Genomic DNA, 16,211 nt, shown 5'->3' with positions numbered 1-16,211 from the left:
CTAGTACCTTCCCCTCTCAGATGACCTTCCATCTACTCTGTGTCTATCTTGTACGTATATAATTATTTAAATGTTGTTTACCTCAGTAGAATGTAAGCTCTGTGAGTGAAGAGTTTTTTGTTTTATTTTGACCATTCTAGTATTCCCAGCACTTAGCACAGTGTCTGGCATGTAGTAAGCACTTAATAAATGCATAGAAAATGACCGACTGCTTTCTTCTCCCTTGTTTCTCTCCTGCACAAATATACATGACTATCAGATGGACAATGAACTGGATCCAGAACTGAATAAGAATAAGAAAGCAAGGTGTACTACATTTGAGAAATTGCGCAGCACTTTAAATGACCACAAGCTTCTCTCTGAACCAATGGCTCATATGTTTTTCTTCATTTAATTTGTAAAATGCAACTTTATTGTATTTTGATGGTATTTGCCCCCCCGAGGCATAAAAAACCCAGCCCATGTGGGGTTGGTGATGGTGGTTTAGCAGAATTCTTGCTGCCCTGCAAAGGCACCTTTCTGATCATGTGGGCCCATTAGTGTTATGAATTCTGAAATGGAGAGAAGTAGCATTTTTATGAATTATGTAATTTTAAAATCTTAAGTAACATTGTTTTTGTTGCATTTTTATGATCTTTTGACATCACTCATGGGAATATAGCATCAGTGTGATGGGGCCAGCTCAAACCAGCTTTCAGAGAAAATAGTAATTTTCAGTGTGAGCATTTAAACCTCAAAAACCAGCAGAAGCTATAAATCAGGACTTGATTTATTATTTTGTTGATTGTCTAGAGTTGAGAAAGTGATGGAGAAAGTGTTAATAATGCAGACAAAGCTGAAAAGTATGCTATGAATACATTTTTTGGGGGGGGATGGCTGTTACAACATTTACCAGCACATTGATGGTTGCACCTCTTTCAGAATTGGGCTACATATGTTCAAATCCCAGGAAGTTGCCAGGGGAGCTGTGCAGCACATCCCATGGGATGATCCCTATAGACACATGCTTCAAGAAGTAGAACCCTTCCTGTCTTATGCCAACTCCCACATAGTTGTGAAAGGTACTGTCTCTTTCTTTTTGAATTTTTAAATGATGTAATTTTTTTAACATTCACATTCCATATCCATTTTGAGCTTATTGTGAAATACGGTGTAATATGTTGATCTAAACCTTTTTTTTTGCCAAATTATTTTCCAGTTTTTCCAACAGTTATTAAAAAAAATCCTTCCCCAGTAATTTATATTCTTGGGTTTAATCAAACAGTAGGCTGCTGTTTTCAACTGATTCTGTTTCTTGTTTATCTAGTCTGCTTCATGGGTTTACTTTTTTTTTTTTTTAAATCAGTACCAAAGGTTTTTGATGCCTGCTGCTTTATAAAATACAGTTTGAGGTTCGGTAATGCTATACCCCTTTCATTTGTACTTCTCATTATTTTCACTGACATTCTAGATAACTTTTCCTCCAAATGAAGTTTTTTTTATTGTTTTGTCTAGTTCTATAACGTAGCCCTCCTTACCTCTACCTCCTGGATAACAAGCTTCTTTCAAAGCTCAACTAAATCTCCTACCTTGTAATTATTTTGTTTATATTTATAGCTATACATGTCTCCCTCTGACAGAATAAAAGTTCTTGAGGTAAGGTTTTCTTTCTTTCTTTTTTCTTTCAATTAACAAGCATTTTTTTCTTCCTCCCACCTATTCTCTCTCTTTCCAACCTCTCCCCAAAAAGAAAGAAAAACAAAACCCTTGTAAAAACACATATAAAGTAAAACAAATTTCCACATATGATGTGCCCCAAAACATGCCTTATTCTGAATCTTAATTATAAGGGACTTTTTTATTAATGTCTTTTTATCCATAGCACATAGTACCATACTGGGCACATAGCAAGTTTTGAGTAAATACTTGCCAATCTCCTTGTATTCTTAGCCAAGCCTAACTTCAACCAATGCAGTGATTCAGGTTTAGGATTAGAATGCAATTAGACATTCATGATCCATAAAAATGCAACAAAACAATGCTACTTAAGATTTTAAAATGACATAACTAAAGAGTGCAACTTCTCTCTATTTCAGAATTCATAACAGTAATGAGTTCATTAGATTAGAAAGGTGCCTTTGCAGGGCAACAGGAAATCTGCTAAACCACCATCACCAACTTTTCATGAGCTGGGACTTTGATACTTCAGGTGGCAAGGAAGTCAAACCAAGAATAATTTCAAAAGCAGCTTCCCAGTCCCCTTAAAAGGGAATCAGCTCAGCCTACATAAAATAATGATTATATGTTATAATAACTATAACCAAATAAATTATATAAAAAACTATGTGTGTGCATACACATAATATATGCATATATGCATTTAACGTATGAATATTTATCACAACATATTTAACATATGGATAGTGAGAATTTCTTTGTAATCCAAGTGAGGGGGATCTACTCTTATTCTTTTCCTTTCCCCCATCATTTGTCCCTTTTGATGTCATATCACACTCCCTTTGAGGTTCCCTGTTCAACTCTTTCCAAGCAATAACTCCTGGGATCCAGTCACATCCTCCCTCATAGTGGGAGTTAGTACCTACATGTACGACCCAGTCTCGGAATAGCTGAACTCCCCTACCCCCACCTCAAGCCTTCATTACCAGAGACTCCTGTCCTTTCTCCTCCCTCCTCTTCACAATGCTGCCAAAGCATTCTCTTTTAGCTGTCAGGACCCAACTCCTACTCCTCCCTCCTCGATCTGCCCTTCAATTTTCTTTTCTCACTTACCTATCACCCTAAATATAAGGAGAAAAATAGAAAATCTCTCATTCTCCTCTCCTCTAGAATTCTAATTAGTCTTTTCCTGGACCCCCATCTCACCTTTTCTTTCAACCTGAGAAAATTTCTTCTGAATATAAGAAATGAATCAATACTGTTTTATTGAGGGAATGACTTTTTTTTTTTTTGGTCCCTGAAATGTTCAATTTTTCCTCCTCTCCTCCTGATTTTTCCTATTATACTTTTTGCTCCTTGGATTCCATAGTCCATTGATGCTCCCTTTACCTTCTTAAAGTCTCTCGATGAATGTTGTGTGTTTTTTTTTCACTAAAGAAAATCAAACAATAAACAAAAAAGAATCCCATACTCCAGATTTATGGCTTTCTCCAGCCCTAGGCACAGAAAAAACAAATGTTTCATTTCTGAGTCTTTTATTTCTATCTCAAAGTATTTAACTTTCTCTTGTTTGATCAGTTTGCATATTGAACACCTTGCTTACCTAAGGTTCTTTTGAAGGAGTGAATCAAATTCTTTCCTTTAGCTTAATATTCAGTTACTTTATTTAATGTTTAGAATTAGCCTTGCAGAATATGTTACTTTGGGATGCTAAATGATCTTTGCCTTTGCAGAATATTCTCTCAATCTCTACTTCACCTTCCATTTCCAATATTTCTGAGCAATTTTTATACATGGGTTCATGAAGCATTGCATTCATATTTTCCTCTAAATTATGTTTTTTTGGAATAAATATAATGCTTAGATTTCTCATTGTGTCCTATTTTCTATTTCAATATTTTTGTTTCATGGTTTTTTATGTCTTCTAATTTTGTTTTTATTTTGTTCCATTAATTTTCCTTTTGCCTTTGCATTTTTGCATACATATTCTGTCACTCTCTTTTTCAGAGAATTTGCTGTTTTATAAAACATTATCTCTTTCTCAATATTCTCTACTGTTCTACTAGTTAGTTTCTTTATTAAGAATTCTAATTTTTGTCTTTATTTAAATGCTATTTAATATAGGAAAGAATGAGATAAAAGGAAAGGAGGAGTTCAGACATTTCTATGAAGAATTTGAAGAGGGAAAAATCACTTTTGGCTGAAGGGCACATCAAGGAGAGTTTCACGAGAAGGTGGCACTGGAGTTGGGCCTTGAAAGAAGGGAGATGAATGACTGGGAATGAATTTCAGGAAGTGAGATGGCATGAACAAGAACATTGAGGCTAGATAGGGTGGGATGAGAATGGGCACAGTTGATGTAGGTTGTCAGTGGGAAATGGAAGACTGAAGGAATGAGAGGAAGAGAGCTAGGATAAAGGGTAATTTATTAGTAATAGTGGAAGGTTCTAAGCGGCAGAGGATAGGAACTGGAGGTGCTAGGCCTGAGCTGGGTAAACATAAGAATGGGAGGAGAGGGAATAGGGGGAAAGGTTCCAGGTGGAAGGAGGTGGAACTAATAGTCATAAGACAATTGTTTTGCTGTAGTTCAGTTGTTGGGGAAGAGAAGTAGCTAATTTCCCCCAATTTTCAGTACTAATATATCTGAATTCTTTTGCTTTTTTCCTTGTGTACCTCCCTCCCCAAACTCCTCAAGGATTCAAGCCAGTGGATAACCACAAGGCACAAGATTGGGAATTGGTCCCCTTAGATACCCTAATCCACAGAGCTATTAGAATACACTAAAAAAAAAAACACTAGAGAATTTTGATCTAAGTGTCAAACCCCCAGATGCCCTACCCTAGTTATAGCTCTAACTAAAAGTCTCTCCTCCATTTGATTTCTTTGGTGTTTGGTGTGATCTATAGCAGAAGTATCAAACATGCAGGCTGCAACACTCCTGGTACAACCCAAATCAAATTAAAATGTAATTGGGAAATATTTAACAAAAGACATAAAAGTATGACAGAAAATAGATAATGTTAATATGTGGCTTTTTTTCCAGTCAATATGAGGACTGTAGGACTCTTCATGCACAGTTTAATGGTCCCCATTTCTATTTGAGTTTGACAACACTGTTCTTTAGTAACCAATTTATTTGGACATCAAGAACCAAATGAAAGGTGTAAAGAATTTAATTTTCCTATGTGTTCTCTGAAGAAGCAGGGAACAGCATATGGGAGGATCATTCAACTTAGCCCAATATTTTTGGTATTTTTCTTAATGTGTTTTTCTTATAGTGTTCTTCTTAATCAGTGGATTAGGGTATGGAGAACTAAGTTAAAATGAAAATATAATACACTCCGTGACAGATTCCTCCCAAGGTTTACTAGTGGTAGTTGATTCAAGTGAGAGTTTGATGAAGATCAAGGAGATGAATCTTATATTTACAACTGAGTAAAGCTCTCTTGGTGTGTAATTTACTTAAAAGCCTCACTCTTAAAGCACACACAACCTATGTATTCTCCATCATCCATTAGAAAGCTCCATTAGTAAAGACTGATGATCTTCCTTATTAGGTTTGTCAGGGCACTATAGAAATGACGGTCTGGTTAGACTCTAAAGTGAAATGGTATCTTTTGACTTTAACTATGAAATAGCTAATTGTATTAATGAGCCACATTTTTATGCATTCATTTTCCCCTCCCCTTCTGCTCCAATTTGCAGTCATTTTTGTGCATGGACATGGAAGGAAAGGAATAGAACAGGGAAGAAAGACATGAGGAGACAAAGGAAAAGAAAAAAAGGTAAGTAAGAGAGGAAAGGGATAGAGACTGGATCTGTGATTTCATTGGTCTACGGAGATCCTTGGTGAAGAAGCTCCTTCCCTCATACCAATGCAGGTCAGTACTATCTCTGCACCTTGTAGTCTTAGAGCATTTACTAGCATACTGAGAAGTTAACTGACTTACTCAGGGTCACACAGCCTTCATGGTCTTTCCAACTTCAAGGTCAGCTCTCTCTCCATCTACAACTCATTCTCTTCTTTTTTTTTTCTCCCTCTCTCCCTCTCTCTCTCCCTTCTTTTTCCTTCTTCTCCTTTTTTCTTCCTTCCTTCCTTTTTTCTTCCTTCCTTCCTTCCTTCCTCCTTCCTTCTCTACCTCCCCACTCCCAGAAATAAATTAATAATAATGATAATATGTTGTCATAGGGATTTCCCACTTTCACCAACTCAGGTCTCAAAATAATTTACAATTTAATAGATAAATACCAGGGAGTTTGTGTCCAGGGTCTCACAGCTAGTAAATGTGAAATTTACATCCAGCTCTTCTTGACCCCTCCCTAGAACTGTAACATATTATTCCTTCTTCCATAATAAGATTAAATAATAATTTTTAAGGTTTAGAAAGTGCTCTCATCCAGGAAGGAGATAGAATGCATACCTCCCCTAGCCTCTGTGGGAAACTGACCAGCCCATACCTAGGCCTCAACTGTTACAAGTCTAGAGGAGAGAGAGCCCTCCTCAACCTTCTTTGTTCACTGTGCCATCAATAAACACCTTTTCTTCCCATGGAAAAATAAAACAAAACAAAAATAAAATAAAACAAAATAACAACTTCATGAGATAGGCAATGCAAGTTAACACATCCATTTTATAGCTGAGGGAATTGAGACTCATAAATGACACCCTGTGGTACACAGCTAATAACTTTTAGAGTTGGCATGGGAACCTGAGTCTTTCAACTCTAAGGCCTGTGTTCTTTCTATTATTCCATATGAAAATTCTTTTTGTAAGATAAAAATTATATTTTAATAGTTGCTCAAAAAAATTGTGACCTTCATTAAGGTAACGTAGATGTATAGGCCAACTGGTCTGACCCCCTCACTTTATAGATAAGGAAACTGAAGGTGACAGAATGATTTGTCCAAGGTATGATGAGGTGAGATTTGAATCCAGAGCCTCTGACTCTAGAGACAGTACTCTTTTTACTATGCCACATGGTCTCTACACTTATGTCAAAATGTCTTTTAAAAAATACTTCATGCAGTAAATAGGTCACAATCTCTGGCCTAGTGGCCATTCTGTTTCTGTACTTCATAATTTCAAAGGACAGCAAGCAAGTCCTATTTAACTTTGTATTCCCTTCATTGACTACCACGTAGTAGGTACTCAAATAAATGCTTGCTGAATGAATGAATGACTTACTCAATTGACCAGCAAGCACATTTGCTAAGCACAGTGACAGGTGATAACAGTTTCTTTTCCTTTCAGATTTCAAGTTTGGGACATAAGAATCATCAGTCAAGGGGAAGAAGGACCAGGCAGCTGCTGCTACTCACTTTTCTGGTCTTCTAACAGGGTTTGGAGTATACTGAAACCTTGGAAATGTCCACACATATTTCACATGCTGTTGACTAAATCCTGTGCCAATGACCAAGACTGTCCCTCAGAAAAGTTGCCAAGTAGGCAAGTTTGTTTTCTGAGTTCCCATTCTCTTGCTTCCGTGATCCCTCATCAAAATCTGCTCATAGAAGAGGATTTGAAACTATTTATACTAAGTTATAAATGACTGATAAAGTTTAGTTTTCCCCTTCTCTGGGGTATTTTAATTTTAATAGGGATCAAAGCCTGTAATACAGAGGTATAACTTTAGGTATTAACCAGCACGTGGGGGAGTTTTTTGTTGCTGTTTATTAGAATCATTTAGCCTTCCCAAAGCCTTTGAAATCATACCAAGGAGGCAATTAACACCTTTGCCTATGCATAAAGCCAAGTAATAGCACTGAAGATAGAGATAATGTTATGTCTCAAACTATAATTTGTCCCTATAATGATGGAGGAGGTGGAAGTTCCAGATATGCAGCCTAAACTGTATCTCCATTGTTTTATCATCACAAGATTTCTCTTTCCCTGCAACTTGCCCCTTATGTTTTAAGGAAGTGTTAAGCACAGTTACAATTCATAAGATATCCACCAGAGGAAAGAAGTTGTAGATACGACATCCCCATCCCCCTCATTTGTCTGACTTCTCTCAGGTTAGTGCATTATGGGACAGGACGCCCAGAAAAAAAAAAAAACTAAATTAGAGAAATTCCTTAAAGAGCCAGATATCATAGCTATACCTTCCTGATCCCTAGAAACTGACTAAGTCCCATTCCGCTCTCTGATGATAGTCAAATATGCTCAAAGACAAAAATGTTGTGGCTGGCTTTATAATCTACCAGAATCTTCCTCCTTAAGTACCTTGGTGATGGTGGCATAATTACTAATTGCATAGCCCACCTGCTCCTGGCTTTGCTTCTTCCTTTAGCTATCTGCTTAAATAGTTGTAGGAAAAAATGTTTTGTATACATACACCCCCAACCCTAATTGTTGTTAACTAACAATATGCTCTACCCCACCCATGTCTTTATTGGTTGAGAATACCTCTTGAATGTTCAAAATCAATCATTAAATTTGGTCAAAATCAATCAAATTCCTAGCCATCTTTATTAAATCAACCAATCAATCAAAGGTATAAAAGTGCAAATAAGGAATGCTTTGTACCATTGGATGTAATCAGATGACAAAATCTGTTGGAACTGGTTGAAAGAATTAGACCTATCTCTGAGCCTAGTCATCAGAGAAGGGATTTGAGCAGTAAAGCACTTTGGGAATGTTTTGAAGAGCCAGACCTTTTTCCTAAAAGCATAGGGCAGAAAGTGGGAGACCGAGAGAACCCAGAGGCAGTGTTGTATTCTCCTCCCAACCACCTCCTCCCTTCCACCTTTGGCCCTGTTATTGGAGTGGTTTGGTAATAAACAATGCATTTATCAAGGAAATAAGGCAAGACAAATTAGACATGTGGATGAAATACACTTTCAGGGAGTATGAGCTGTTCTGGGCATAGAGAAATGCTTCTTTAGGATTCTACAAGGGACTTGATACTTAGGACCCAACAGAGAGCTATACACATCTCAAAGCAACTTCACAAGAACTTCAGAAAAGGAGGAAAGACTTTCATCCAACCTCAAGCTGTGAATTACTCCTTTGCCACACTTGCTCTCTAAGCTCAAATCCCCTTACCCGTAGACTCCAAATGTACTTGTGGTAGTGTGTCCCAGACTTTTGTGTGGATGTTTTTGTACGAACTGTTCTTATTCCTTACTGTTTTACTGTATTTCAGTAAATATCCTTTTCTAAGAGTTTTTAATAAACTTTGGCTAGCTAGTTGATATTGGGGAACCTAGTTAGTAAAGTCTCATGAACAAAAGTCCTAGAGAAACCTCCTACCCCTTAGAATTACTCCTAGAATGCTGAGGGAGGAGTAGCAACCATCCTATGGAAACCTGGACTACCAATGTAAGTGGGATTTGAAGAAAGTTACCCTGTAGGGGTGCTACATAAATAAGAAGGAAGGAGGGAGATAAGCACCTGGACAAGGGTAGAGGAGAGGGGGTACCTTAGGATGTTTTTCTTTTAGCCCATAAACTTTTGTTTATTTATGTAATATATATGTATATAAAACAATAATGTATTTAAAATAATATTTTTCAATGTTTCCCAGATGTAGCTTCTTTCCTTCTATCCACAACATAAAATAGATCAGGTCTCCTTTCTTTCCCTCCTGAGCTAAGGGTTAGCTCTGCCTAAAAGGACACAAAGCTGCCCCAAGGACCTGATTGATCCCTGGCTTCCCTGATATAGCTTCCTGGCCACCTAAGGGCGTGAAAAATGACATAGAATATAGGCCTCTCAGACTTGGTGGATTTCTGAAGATGATTTGAGTCACTATGTCCTTCATCATATCTTGCCCAGAAATGACCAGATACAATTCCATATGAATATAAGGAGGGCTGAGTCTAGAGAAACTAAATGCTACTTTATTCTTGTTATATGTTAGGGCAAAGTAAACTTCTTTTTGTTAATTGTTCAATTACTTGTGAATGCCTCATTTTATATCAACACTGAACCTGAACAAAGAGAGTGGAGGGTTAGAGCCACCTCCAACAACACATCTTAATGATTTTTTTCCCAAAAATGTTTTTACTCATTCCTTGCTTTTTAAATAGAAGATACTGAAAATAATTTAACCTGATGATTTAGGCACAACCATATTAAGTGTCAGTGATTGTCCTTTGAAGCAGATGGCCTCAGGAACTATTTAGTTGTACAGGATGTATAACACTCACTACATGGTCAATCAGCCAATAAACATTTATTAAGTACCTACTGTATGCTAGGTACTGTCCCAGACAGCTGAACTTTTCAAGTTCTTGAGTCTACCTTTTAATCATTTTTCTGTTTTTTTTCGCCTTCACCGTCAGGGACCATGAGTGATTTATGACTTAAACTGATCAATGAATTCTGAGCAAAATGAGTGACTAGACCTAGATTTTGGACTTTTTCTTTCTCTTGATTCTTGGCTATGTCTCAGGTCAAGTTGTGAGAAAGATGATTTAGATGAGGTCTATTGTTCTGGCAAAGTAGAAGACAGTAAGCAATGTACTACAAGGTCCCAGATTGCTGTGCACTTAGAGTTTTTGTCTGATTTTTGTTATATTTCCTACTTTTCCTTCACTATTAGGTTGTTAGTTGTACAATGAATGACTAAGGAATTTTCTCTAAATGATTTATGACTAAACCAATGAGGAAGTCTGAGGAAGACTTGAGTGATTAGACTTTTGAAACTGATTTTGGACTTTTTTGATTCCTCCAAATTTTCAGCTACATTTCACATAGGCAAACTTATTAGAGTTTTGATTAGGAAAGGTATTATTATTATTATAAGTAAGGTAGGAAATACACACTAAGTACCTGCCAATTGCTACCTGTGTTACCCATTTGGATGCTTACTAAATATTTGTTGATTGATTGAGAACTTGAACAAATGACCATTACTTCCTAACGTGTGCCTGTAAGACTACTTTTGGCCCAAATATCTGATTTAATCCCTAACTGTCCCCAGCTGTTCTTCTGACTCCAAAGCAAGTTAGATATGTAATAAACAGGTTAACATTCATTCAGGGCTTTTTGTTCAGTATTTCACATATTAGGGCATCATACTTATCATATGGAATAGCATACAATCACCTTTGTTGTATACAAATGATCTAATATTTTAAAACAGTGTTGTCCTTGGCTGTTACATATCTCCATTTAGCAGGAAGATCAAATATTTGCTGTCTGAGGTAGTTTCTGGGTTATTTTGGACTGCTTGTTGTAACAACCATTTTACAACCAATGCTTGTGTCAGGTTTGTGTTCAGTTTGGAAAACTGTGGTTTAAGAAGGCTGTTGGTAAGCTAGAGAATAACAAGAGGAGAGCAACCAGGATGGTGAAAGGCCTTAAGTTCATCAAATATGAAGATCAGTTGAATGCATAGGGCATGTTGAACCTGGAGGAAAGAATATTTGGGTGACGTGATAGCTCCCTTCAGGTATTTTCAGAGCTATCATGCATGAGAAAGATTAGATTTGTTCCATTTGTCCCCCAAGGGAAGAACCACGAATAGCTGGTGGAAGTTAGGTCTGATGTCAGGAAAATCTTGAGAACAATCCAAGCTGTGAAATGGTTGAATGAGCTGCCAGGAAAGCTAGTGAGCTCCCTTTCTTTGCAGGTCTTCAAGCAGAGTCTAGATGACCACTTGTCCATTATGTCAGCGAGGGGATCCCTTTCATGTATGGGTTGGACTAGATGGCTGCTAAGTTTCCTTGTAATTCTCTAATGAAATTGTGTGATTACGCTTCAGTTTAATTCCTCTAGGAAATCTGTGGCAATCAGAGTCATTTTCTTCACTTTAAAAACATTTCCCATTTTTCAGAGTCAATACCTTTTTGTAATAGCTTTGGTTGGAGCTGTTGTAATTGTCGTAATTGCACCAGTGCCCTCTGTGATTTGTCTTATTTTTTTCCCCTTCCTTTCTAAGTTGTTATTGATTTTGACCTTTGTTTTAACTAGTCAATAATCTGACTGGATTGTAAAGTTGATTCTGATATGATTCCTAAATCAATAACTAGCTCTTTTCTGTCTTTTAAAATCTAGTCAGGTTCATTTAAAAAAAAAAGTTCCTCAATCATCATGTCTAGCACCTTCTAGCTTTTTCCTTTAAGAATGGTATTATGGGAGAGGATTCTGGGAAGATGGTGGAATAGGTCAGAAAATTTCAAGCTCTGAAGATTTTTCTCCACAAAAGAGATGAAATGGTGCCTCTGGGTGAACTTAGATCCATGAAAACAAATAAGAGTAGGGACGGAAGAGGGGTCCTCTTGGGACAGTTGGAGAAGATCTGAAGAAAAATACTTGCCGATATTTCCTCCCAGTGAATAGTAAACATTTCCAGGTCAGCTTTAACAACAAGCTGCAAGCCCTGGGGTTAGCTGGTATGGGACCTGCCTCCCACCAATCTGTAGAATTTTTACCCCCGAAACAGTGAAGGGAGTTGGGTTTCTGAGCTGGGGAAGACGGAGGGGATTTCTGCTGCCAAGGAATGCCAGACCCAGCTGTGCTATGGAGAACGGTGGGGGCTAGAAGGAACCAGAACATATCTGGTGAGTGCAGAAGCAGGGGGGCCAGACACTGCTGGCTGTGGGCACTTACAAGAGGCTGGAAGTGTTGGTTTGAGTTCAAGGTCAGAGGGGAGAACTGAAGAGGCACCATCTCTCATACCCAAAAGTAAACTATTAGAAAAAAAAATGCACAGGCAAAGAAGAAAGAATCCAACTATAGAGAGCTACTATGGGAATAGAGAAGATTGGGGTATGTCTTCACAGAAGGATAATGAAGCAAAGAAACCCCTCTTCTGCCCCAAAGAGTAGTGTCAAATGGTCACCTGCTCAAAAAGAACTCATTGAAAAACTTAAAATAGACTTTAAAAAATCACATGAGAGATATTGAGGAAAAACTAAAAAGAAAAAATAAGAACATTATGAAAAGAAAGTCAACCAATTAGAAAAGAAGATCCAGAATCTTAAGGGAGAGAATGACTTCTTGAAAGTCAGAATTGGGAAAGGGGAAGCCAGTGAAGTTATAAGAGATGAAGAACTAAAAAAACAAAATACAAAGAATGGAAAAATAGAAGAGGATGTGAAACATCTCATAAGAAAAACATCAGACCTAGAGAACAGATCAAAATGAGAAAACATAAGAATAATTGGACTACCTGAAAGTTCTGATCAAAAAAAGAATCTTGATACAATAATACAAGAAATAATTAAAGAAAATTGTCCTGAAGCATTAGAACAAGAGGGGAAAGTAGAAATAAAAAACAAAAAATCCACCTATCACCACCTGAAAGTGATCCTACAAGGAAAACTCACAGGAATATTATAGTCAAATTCTGAAATCTCCAGATCAAGGATAAAATATTACAAGCAACAAGAAAAAAACAATTTACATATGACGGTGCCACAATTAGAATCACACAAGAACTAGTACTGGCAACACTAAAAGATCGCAAGTCTTGGAACACTATATATTGACGAGCAAAAGAAATGGGCTTCCAGATGAAAATATCATGCCCAGCAAAGCTAAGCATAATTCTGCATGAAAAAAAAAATGGACATTTGATCAACTGTCAGACTTTTAGGTCTTTGTTAAAAAGAAAAAAACCCTGAATTCAATAGAAGATTTAACATACAAGAGCCAAGAGAAATATAAGGTACACAGCAATGATCAATTACAAGGGACTAAATAAGGATAGAATGTTTACCTTTTATGTGTGAAAAATCTAAAGCCTATATCTAAGATTGCTACTAGCAATTAGGTAACTTATAAGGAAGTTTGAGGTAGACCTGAGTATGATATGACTTCATAAAGTAAAACCATTCAAGTATAGCTAAAAGAGTAATTATCTTTTACAAATGGAGTGAAAGAGAAAGAACCAATACAGAGGAATTAGACAGGGGAGGGGGACTGTCAGTTCTGGAAACCTACTCTCATCAGGAATGGGTTTGAGAGGGAAAATGCAGATACATTTATAAGATTTAGAAATTTAGAAAGAAATAAAACTCTAGGGGGATAGGGAGGGGAGAGAGGATGAAGGAGGGATCTTTAGAGGGAAGGGTGTGGGAATAAGTCAAAAGGGGAATATAGAAGGGAGATTGGATTTAGGGGAATGAGAGGATAAGGGGGTGATTGCTGGAGTGGGGGTAGGTTAAGTAACAGGAGGGTAAGGTAGCAGGCAGAAGTAAAGTAGAGGAGTTAGGATAGGAAAAAAGATATGCACAAACATAAACAAAGATTAGGATTAGAATTTCTTAGGGAAAGTATATGTTTATATATGTATGTATGTATGTGTATATATATGTATAAGTGTATGTATATATCAACACATATATAAATGTCCAATGCTCAATTCTCAGGATCCAGACTTCTTTCAGCCACCAGTCAAAAGGATGAAGTTACAGGAATCCATTGAATATGAAGACTTGGGGAGAAAATAATAGTATGAGAACAATTGCACTGAGCCTGAAGTCAGATAGGTATTATCATAACCCAACTTCAGTTCAGTCCCTCTGATATGCCGCAAGTCAGGATATTATCAGTTCTTTTTGAAGTATTGAGCAAGAGATAGAAACTTACACATCTAAACTAACGCAGGTTCTTTCAAGTGGGGCTGCCCCTAGTAACATCACAGCCCCATCACCTGGAGGAGCACTTATGCAGAGAGGATCACAGCAAGCCATAAGCCAGATGGTGCCAAATGACATTCAGTCAAAACTCGAACACTTGTGGGTGGCAGTGGGAGAGGTAATGAGGCATTTCTGGTCCTGTTTTCCAGTTAGCACACCATTCCTAGAAGACAAGGTAGTGAGAATGAAGAATAATTTGGAATGATTCCAAGCTACTAAGCTCTGCCCATTCTAAGAAAAAATTTGGAGACAGTATTTAAGCACAAATTTGGTAAATCACATAGAAAAGATACAGACGGCCTACACTCCACACATGGCAGTCCTGGTGCCTGCTGAAGAAGGCAGTGAAGGAGCCTCAAGCATTGGAGGCTTTGGTCCCTGGGATGCTCTCTGCACCAGCTGTGGGAACATATCCTGAGTAGCTCATGCATCACCCATATGATACTCCAGGGACATCTGCAGGCACTGGACTTAGGAATTGACACCATCGAACTTTCACATTCTGGAGTGAGAGGAGCTGTGCTTAAACTTGAAAACTGGGTTGTAAATTAAGGGAGAAGCAAACTGAGCTGAACTGCAAATATATATGTATATATGTATGTATATAAAAGACACTGTTTACTGTAGTTACTCAGGAACTGCTTTTGATTTGCATTAAGAACTGCTTTCAGAAATAAAAAGTAACTTTAAAAAGGGTGAATTGATAAAATCTGAATTTTTTTTAAGTGTATGGCACAGGGTAGAAATTAAATGTTGTTTTTCTTCCACTGGATCCTCATGTTTTACTGGATTCTATTTGTGCTTTACTGAAACAGTTTGAAAAAGAAATATTTTAAATAAAGCAGAGAGAAGCTGTTGCTCTAACCAGCAGGAGACAGTTGTGGTCAGAGGCATCTTCTGCTCTGTTTCCTACGGAAGTGAGAAGCAATAGAATTGCACTGAACACTTTTTTGTGGTTTGGGGTCCTGGAATGACATAAAGGGAACAGTTTTGCAGAAAGTCTTGACTTTTTTATGCAAAATTTTTCGAGAGACAATGGAGCTGCATGTTTTTGTTTGAGTGCACATATTCACTGCTGAGATTTTTTTAAAGATGACATGTACTTGAGGAAGAGTTTAAAGATCTTACAAGTGAAGAGAACTATAAGAATCATTTACTTATTTTCACCTCTAAGAGAAATAAAAAGTTAAAGCTTGTTTTTCTCCAGTCTCTACCTAACTTGTTGGTGAATTGATCATCATTACATAGAGTAGAAAGCATGTGTATGCAAAAAAAAGTTAGATATGATATTGTATCTAGAATCTGCGCCATATTTTGTTCCTAATAGGATCAACTCACTGTTTATCTAAGACTCAGCTGTCTTGTATTTAAAATTATACAAAAAAGTAAACCCGTTTTATACATACTGTTAAAAAAAAAACCGAATGGTATTATGAAGTCTTTCATTGATGTTTTTATAAGGCAGGGGTGGGGAACCTGAGGGCTCCAGGCCACATGTGCCTTCTAGGTCCTTGAGTGTGACCTTTTGACTGAGTCCAAGTTTTACAGAACAAATCCTTTTATTAAGGGGATTTGTTCTGTGAAGTTTGGATTCAGTCAAAAGGCCACACTTGAGGACCTAGAGACTACATGTGGCCTTGAAGTCGAAGGTTCCCCACCCCTGTTATAAGGGAAATTAGGGTTCAAGAAGAAATGATTACATGTGAGAAATGATACATTTGGAAGTGATTATGGTATCAAAAACAAAAATGCATCGCTGAAATGCAAGAAATGAAAAGGAAAATATTCATGACAGAGTCAATAGGGCCCTCAGTGATTTGCAAACTTTAAAAAAAATTTCTTAATGCTCAACTATTTTTTACACCACATTTTCTACCATGCTCCTCTGTGCCACCTACACACCAAAATAACCAAGTGTCAAGACATATATTAATTTGGTTTGGAAGATATAACATTTTTCATAT

At 37.2% G+C, this 16,211-nt stretch overlaps 1 long non-coding RNA gene across 1 annotated transcript; it reads left to right on the top strand.

Moving 5' to 3' along the window:
• Window positions 1-926: 926 nt before the first annotated feature.
• Window positions 927-9,324, top strand: LOC110204835 (uncharacterized). Its single transcript, XR_002323439.2, has 3 exons — window positions 927-1,061; window positions 5,362-5,441; window positions 6,908-9,324. It is a non-coding gene; the product is annotated as an uncharacterized LOC110204835 (long non-coding RNA).
• Window positions 9,325-16,211: the final 6,887 nt, after the last annotated feature.

The sequence above is a fragment of the Phascolarctos cinereus genome, unplaced genomic scaffold (genome assembly GCF_003287225.1).
Source record: "Phascolarctos cinereus isolate Bilbo 61053 unplaced genomic scaffold, phaCin_HiC Scaffold_4;HRSCAF=312, whole genome shotgun sequence".
Classification (NCBI taxonomy): Eukaryota; Metazoa; Chordata; class Mammalia; order Diprotodontia; family Phascolarctidae; genus Phascolarctos; species Phascolarctos cinereus.
Note: the sequence above shows the minus strand (reverse complement) of the source record. Positions and strands in the feature narration are given on the sequence as shown.